This window comes from Triticum aestivum, chromosome 5A (assembly GCF_018294505.1).
Source record: "Triticum aestivum cultivar Chinese Spring chromosome 5A, IWGSC CS RefSeq v2.1, whole genome shotgun sequence".
NCBI classification, from domain to species: domain Eukaryota; kingdom Viridiplantae; phylum Streptophyta; class Magnoliopsida; order Poales; family Poaceae; genus Triticum; species Triticum aestivum.
Window position 1 is genome coordinate 85,314,476 of NC_057806.1, and position 6,950 is coordinate 85,321,425.

Consider the following 6,950-nt stretch of genomic DNA (forward strand, 5'->3'; position numbering starts at 1 on the left):
AGTGTTTCTCCCGGCAGATAGAACTGCCACGAGAACGGCTGCCGGGGATTACATCTCCCGGCGGATAGACTTTTCCCGGCAGTTTCTTTGCCCTTGCCCATCTATTTGCCGGCAGTCCATTTTCTCCCGGCAGATTGGTCAAGGAACAAGAAACTATAGTTACCGGCAATTCAACTGCCGGCACAAGCATGTTTGCCCGGCAGTTATTATGCCAGCACGTTGATTTCACTACCAAACTATTATGGGCATCCCTATCCATTCATTATGTTCAGGCAATCATGACATATCACACAATTTATACATAGACTTCATCAATCAAAGTAACATATAGGCCTCATCAGAACCTTAAAATATATTCAATAAACACAAGGTTTTTCCACAAAAGGAGAAGTACATATATGTTTCTAGATGTGCCAGACTACAAAAATGAAGTAGTACCACAAAATGAGTACATAAATTTCTAGATGTGCCACAACCAAAATGAGCAAAGCAATCTCCAGATTCAACAAATAAGACATATGGCATTATCACTCCACCAACTTCATTGTAGGTCTTCCAAATCTTCAACAGCTTGAAGATCTTCCAAACCTCCATCAACTTGTGTACCTTTGTGAAACCTGCAACATATCGGAAACTCAAAATGGAGATTATAGCTATGTCAGTAGGTAAGAAAGCAGTTAAGAAACAAGACAAACACAAGAAGAATCTATGAACTGCACGCCACATAGAATCTGGGACCAAAAAAAAGACCAGGCAATATTAAAGTGAGTATGGGCCATTTCTGCAACCCTCTCTGGCTTCCATATGGAATTTTCGAGGCTTGCATATGAAATTTTTGCAAGGTTTCAGCTGCTCACACTGAGACATGTATGTGCCTCTTTTTTTTAATTCGAAAACTTATGCTAAATGTGAGGCTTTTGTTCTATGACATGTACATGTAAAACCAAGCAGCATGAGGCAAACTAGGAAAACAAGCATGGATCTAAAAGTGCAAAGGAAGCAAATATGACACATCCTTTCACAGTTCCAATTCCAAGAGGAGTTGCTGCCGCAATTACTGTATAAAATCTTCTTTTTGTAAACTTGAGTACTGTATAAAGTTCAGGACATGAAAATCCTTGGAAACATACAAACAAAAATACAGAATATGATTATGTCGTCTACCACTCTACATACAAACAAACATACAACCACAACCAGCGGCATTCTTTTCTAATTGATTTGCTATTGTGGTGAGAGCATTGATTACGAGTCAAGGGACTAGTCGAGACTAGTCGCTAGACTAGTCTATGAGTCGCATTCTGGGTGTCGACTAGAAATCTCGTGTAGACTAGTTCGCCCAGTCGAGGAGTCGAAGGACTAGTCGTGCACCTTGAGTCGTTCGACTCAATTTTTTTTAGAGATTGGGAGGGGATAAGTGAGCCAGCCACCCTGCCCCTTTCCCTCCATTGCTTATGCTCTTCATGGATCTGCACTCCTCTGCTCTGGCCCTTTCCCTCCATTCCTTCTGCTCTCCCTAGATCTGCCCTACGGTCTCCGTCTGCTGCCTTCTGGCTACTGGATCCGCTTGTCCCTCAGGTTGCAGTAAGCAAGCAAGCATACTAGCAAAGTAATTTCTCCCTTCTCTTCTTCCCTTCTTTGATTCGATTTTTACCCCCTGCCCTCTTCCTTATTTCGTTTTGTTTGCTTCAGTTTCAAGATCTTTAGGTCTGAAGTGCAATGTCTATGCCGGAAATATCTCAAGTATTGTATTCAGCAGCTGCAGCTTAGGCCAATGAGCAATATGATCCATCGAAGGATCCTGCAAGAAGCCAACTAGGAGCAAGGATCCAACATGGAAATATGCTTACTGGCCTAATCTGCAGAACAAATTGATGCTCCAATGCACTTTCTATAGTATATATTACATATTAATACTAGGTTTTAGTAATTGATTGCTGCAAGTTGTGAACTACAGTACCATGTCGACTAGTCCAGCAGTAGTCTAGACTAGTCACGATTAGTCTATGAGTCTCAACCTTCGAACGACTCATCTGACTCGTCAACTCGTAAACGTTGGGTGAGAGTGTGAAACGTGATTGCAAATAGTAAAAAGCATCATCCTGGAGAATGTAGAGCAGTAGAAGCAAAAAAAAATAGACCTCAATCAATAAAAAGAATGACCCACTTAGACCTCAGCTTAATAGGCAAGAGAAACATGAATATTACCTACTCAGCATGCTTGTGGTCGAATTCCTGCTTTTGCCACGGACTTGTCTACTTCCTACTGCATACATAGAAGCAAAGTTGTTTAAGCAATCAACGCAATATTAGTGTACTTGCTCTGGTTCATCTTTTAAACAATAACAACGAATCAGCATGTGGCTCCAAACTCTGCTTCCTTGCCATAAGTAATCCATAAACATCAGATGGGAAACTGGACAAGCGAAAATAATAGATTATAAATAACTGTGTTTTTGCAAAGCTGCTATTATTATTAAGCAAAGAAAATGAGCTTGTTACTTAATTATTCTTTAACATCTTGTAAACGAGCTTTTCGCGACAACAACAAAAAGACATCTTGTACATTAGCTTGTTCCTTATACTTTGACATCTAGTTAAGCAAAGAACAAGAAAACACTTCCACTGATAGTTTTTCAAGTGACATCCAAAGCCATGAAAGTAGGCTGCTAAATTATCACATTATTTGCATAAGATAGAAGCTCACAAAAGAAGCGCTTATAATTAATAGCGGCATGAACCAGAATGAGTAGAGTATCTATACATACATTTTGATTAGTACACAGTGAGCAGAATGTCCAATTTCCCTTCCATACACAAGACTTCAAGTAGTAATGAATTCACTTCGTAAAGCTTTCTGTAGAAACAACTAAAAGATATGTGAGAGTGATAGTAAGCATTGGACCAATTTGTACTTCCGACACACATCTCTGCAATATCAAGTCATGGCAAAGTCTAGATTTTTCGACACACTCGTGAGTCATGACAAACCATACTATCACACATTGTTCTTACCAACAAATATACATTACTACATGTGTAACCACGACCAAGCATTGAAACCATACATCAATCAGTAACTTGCACTACTAAATTTTGGAACTGAAAATAAGACATGAGCAGATAAATGGGATCTCAAATACACCCTACAAACAAAAGAGGGTGCAGAATTACATGGCTAACCAGCTAGCCAAGTGCACAACCTACAGGCAAGTGCACAACCTACAGTACAGTTCACCAATGCCAGACTAGCACATGAACAAGCCACCAACAGTGTAAGAAATTTTTACCAAATGAGCATTGCACCCAATTTGTTAGGCATAAAAAAACTAGACCAGTAGGGGAAGAAGCCCTACTGATTTTTTAATTAAGAGGAGAATGTGAGACAGCAGAGTACGAGCCGAGGCTCCAACCTGCGTCGGCCAGCTCACACAGCCGTTCGCTGACCACTGGGCTAGAAGCCCATCCACATTTGTTAGGCATACAAATAAGCCACCGACAGTAAACAACATTTCATTTAAATATTGTGCTTGTTACCCTACGAACCATGAGGGTAGAGTACAGAGAAAATAACAGGACAGAGCTCCATTTCTGTTTCCAACAATAAGGCAAGTGCACAGCCTACAAGAAATCAGTTTTGAACTTTTGATGTGAAGGAAAAAGGCAAGTGCACAGCCTATAGTACAGTTCACCTAATATGCATCCATGTAATCCTTCTATTTATTTGTTTTGAGAGAAATTCTGTAAACTGTGTAGTCCTACAATCATGCACTCTACAATATAGGAAAGTAAAACTCAGACAAGAGAGCGCTTGTTTGCCCCTGATGCAACAGAAGACTAAATACAAAACTTGTAGAAGTTACCTGGAGCAAAGATTTATTTAGGCTATCAGCCTCATTGGGGTTCAGAAGGATTAAATCAGCACCTAGAGAAAATACAAATATTACATAAGAGTAATCAACAGACCACTGGTTCGAATTACCTACTTGTTCTTCTCTCATCCGAAGAACACACCAACAACATTGCAGACACAATCTCATCCGAAGAACACACCAACACCATTGCACTCACCCATCTCATCCGAAGAACTACTGGCTCCATCGTCTGCACGAGGATCATTAGGAGAAGTAGTAGCATCAGGAACATCTTCTAGGGAAAAAGCAGAAGAAAGAAAATGAGGGGAACAAGGTATTCCTCGCGCCCTCCCAGAAATTGTGAGATTCTGCTCCAAGGACACGCACCTTAGGGAGGAAGCCTGCTCGGGGGAGGAATCTCGCGAAGTAGAGTGGTGGCGAGGGAAGGCATTCGAGGAGGGTAGTCGCCGGTTGAGTGGCTCGGCGACAGTGGTGGTCCGGGTTAGTGGGGTGCTGCCAGTGCTGCTGTTGGGTAGTTAGGGGCGACTGCGGCAATGGTCGGGGTGGAGGGCTGTCCGCGGCGACGGGATGGCGGGTGCGACAGCGGCGGTGGGATGGTTGGGGGCGGCGGCGGCGGCGGGATGGTGGAGGGCACGGGTGGATCGGGATGTAGATTTGGGGGCGGCTGTGACCTAGGTTTTTTTCTTTTTGGAGGGGAGGTTGTCGCTGACTTTGGGTGGAGGGCCCGCGCGTCCATAATTATTTTGGACCAAAAATTTTGTCTCTCGCGCGCTCTCCCCTCCCTAGCGCGCGCTTTATGGCCGATGCTATTCGGCCTCACGTCCAGGACGGTCCTCGGCAGATTAGAAGCCACGATTTAGTTGTCCCGGCAGATGATGTGCCCTTAAATTTACCGGCAGATAAGGTGCCCGCATTGCTCAAGTTCTAACGGCAGTTCCTATGCCCTGAGATACTTGTTCCGGCAGTTCACATGCCCTTGTTTACGTATTTCTCCCGGCAGTTAACTACCCCTAATTAAGTGTTGTGGTGTAGTGGAGGTTGCACCAAGTCAAGTCAAGACATACCAAGTACCCATCACAAACTCTTATCCCTCGCATTACATTATTTGCCATTTGCCTCTCGTTTTCCTCTCCCCCACTTCACCCTTGCCGTTTTATTCGCCCTCTTTTCCACTATCCTCTTTTTTGTTCGTCTCTTTTTGCTTGCCTCTTGTTTGCTTGTGTGTTTGTCGAGATCCGATGAATTGTGCGTTTATGATCAAGATTATCTATGAACAATATTTGATTCTTCTTTGAATTCTTTTATGCATGATTTAATATCTTTGCAAGTCTCTTTGAATTATCAGTTTGGTTTGGCCTACTAGATTGATCTTTCTTGCAATGGGAGAACTGCTTAGTTTTGGGTTCAATCTTGCGGTGTCCTTTTCCAGTGACAGAAGAGGCAGCAAGGCACATATTGTATTGTTGCCATCGAGGATAAAAAGATGGGATTTTTATCATATTGCTTGAGTTTATCCCTCTACATCATGTCATCTTGCCTAATGCATTACTCTGTTCTTATGAACTTAATACTCTAGATGTATGCTGGATAGCTGTGATGCCCCGATTCAATCATACACTAATCATACACGCAAATGTGTATGATCAAGATCAGGGACTCGCGGGAAGATATCACAACACAACTCTTGACACAAATTAAAAATAATATAAGCTTTATATTACAAGTCAGGGGCCTCGAGGGCTCGAATACATAAACTCGAATACACAAGAGTCAGCGGAAGCAACAATATCTGAGTACAAACATAAGTTAAACACGTCTGCCTTAAGAAGGCTAGCACAAAAGCATCTACGATCGAAAAGGCAAGGCCTCCTGCCTGGGAGCCTCCTAACTACTCCAGGTCGTTAGCGGCCGTCACGTATTAGTAGGCACCCTCGGGGTAGTAGTAATCATCAGTGGCATCGTCTGGCTCTTGGGATCCGTCATCTGGTCGGGTATAGGGGTAAAAGAGGTAGCAGAGCAACCGTGAGTACTCATCCAAAGTACTCGCAAACTTACATCAGATCTAAACTAATTAAGTATGCATCTGTATCAAAGGAAATGGGTTGTATATGTGGACTAAACTGCAGAATGCCAGAAGAGAAGGAGGAAGCCTGGCCTATCGAAGACTAACATCTTCAAGCATCTTGCAACATTTAGAAGAGTACAGATAAACATAATGTAAAGTAGTAGTAGTGTTATCAACCTCGGCCAAAGATCCTTTCTTGACTCCCTACGAGAAAGCAATCCCAGAGCCATACTATCCAATTATCACCGCAAGTATCCAGTTCTAGTTGTATCGATCGGGATACAACTCCGAGTGTCCGTTACCGTAGGATAGGCTATCAATAGATGTTTTCTTCCCTGTAGGGGTGCACCAACTTACCCACCACGCTCGATTAACTTCGGCCGGACACACTTTCCTGGGTCATGCCCGGCCTCGGCCAAACAATACGCCGCAACCCGACCTAGGTTTAATAGAGAGCTCAGCACGCCGGACTAAGCCTATGCCCCCAGGGGTCATGGGCCATCTCCCCGGGAACTCCGGCACGTTGCGTACGCGGCCGGTGAGCAGGCCTAGCTACTTCCTTAAATAAGGCAGGAGCTTACGCAGTCCAACCCGGCACGCGCCGCTCAGTTGCTGGCGTCTATTAAGCTTCGCCTGATGTATACGACGCAGAACGCCCATACTATGCCCACGTGATGGTTAGTGCTATCAGGCCAGAGGCCCCTCTGATCAAATATCCAAACCGTTAATGTGTTGGTAGTGCGGTCACGAGCAGAGACTCACAAAAGATGTGACCCCGTCGCCCCGTCTCGAGTAATTGCGACAAGGACTAAGAATGCTTGGCCACGCCTCGTGTTCATCTCTCGGGTACCCTCCAGGTCAACCCGTCTCCACATTACTCGCGGGTACCCCTCAGGGTCGACCGGCCTTTCCAAGTAATAGTTGTAAAGTCATAGTAACTGTGTGTCTAACACCAAGGGAAACCCTGAGGAACCACCCTCGGTGGATTCCACTCGATGTAATCATCAAGG

General features: G+C 43.9%; 1 long non-coding RNA gene across 4 annotated transcripts; it reads right to left on the bottom strand.

Moving 5' to 3' along the window:
* Positions 1-307: 307 nt before the first annotated feature.
* LOC123102424 (uncharacterized) lies at positions 308-4,591 on the bottom strand. Of its 4 annotated transcripts, none has more exons than XR_006448945.1 (4): positions 4,242-4,591; positions 2,769-4,104; positions 2,209-2,266; positions 308-617 (listed from the first exon to the last, which is right to left on the bottom strand). It is a non-coding gene; the product is annotated as an uncharacterized lncRNA (long non-coding RNA). The 4 variants fall into 4 exon arrangements; XR_006448947.1 differs by having other exon boundaries at positions 2,209-2,416; XR_006448948.1 differs by having other exon boundaries at positions 308-634; positions 2,209-2,416.
* Positions 4,592-6,950: the final 2,359 nt, after the last annotated feature.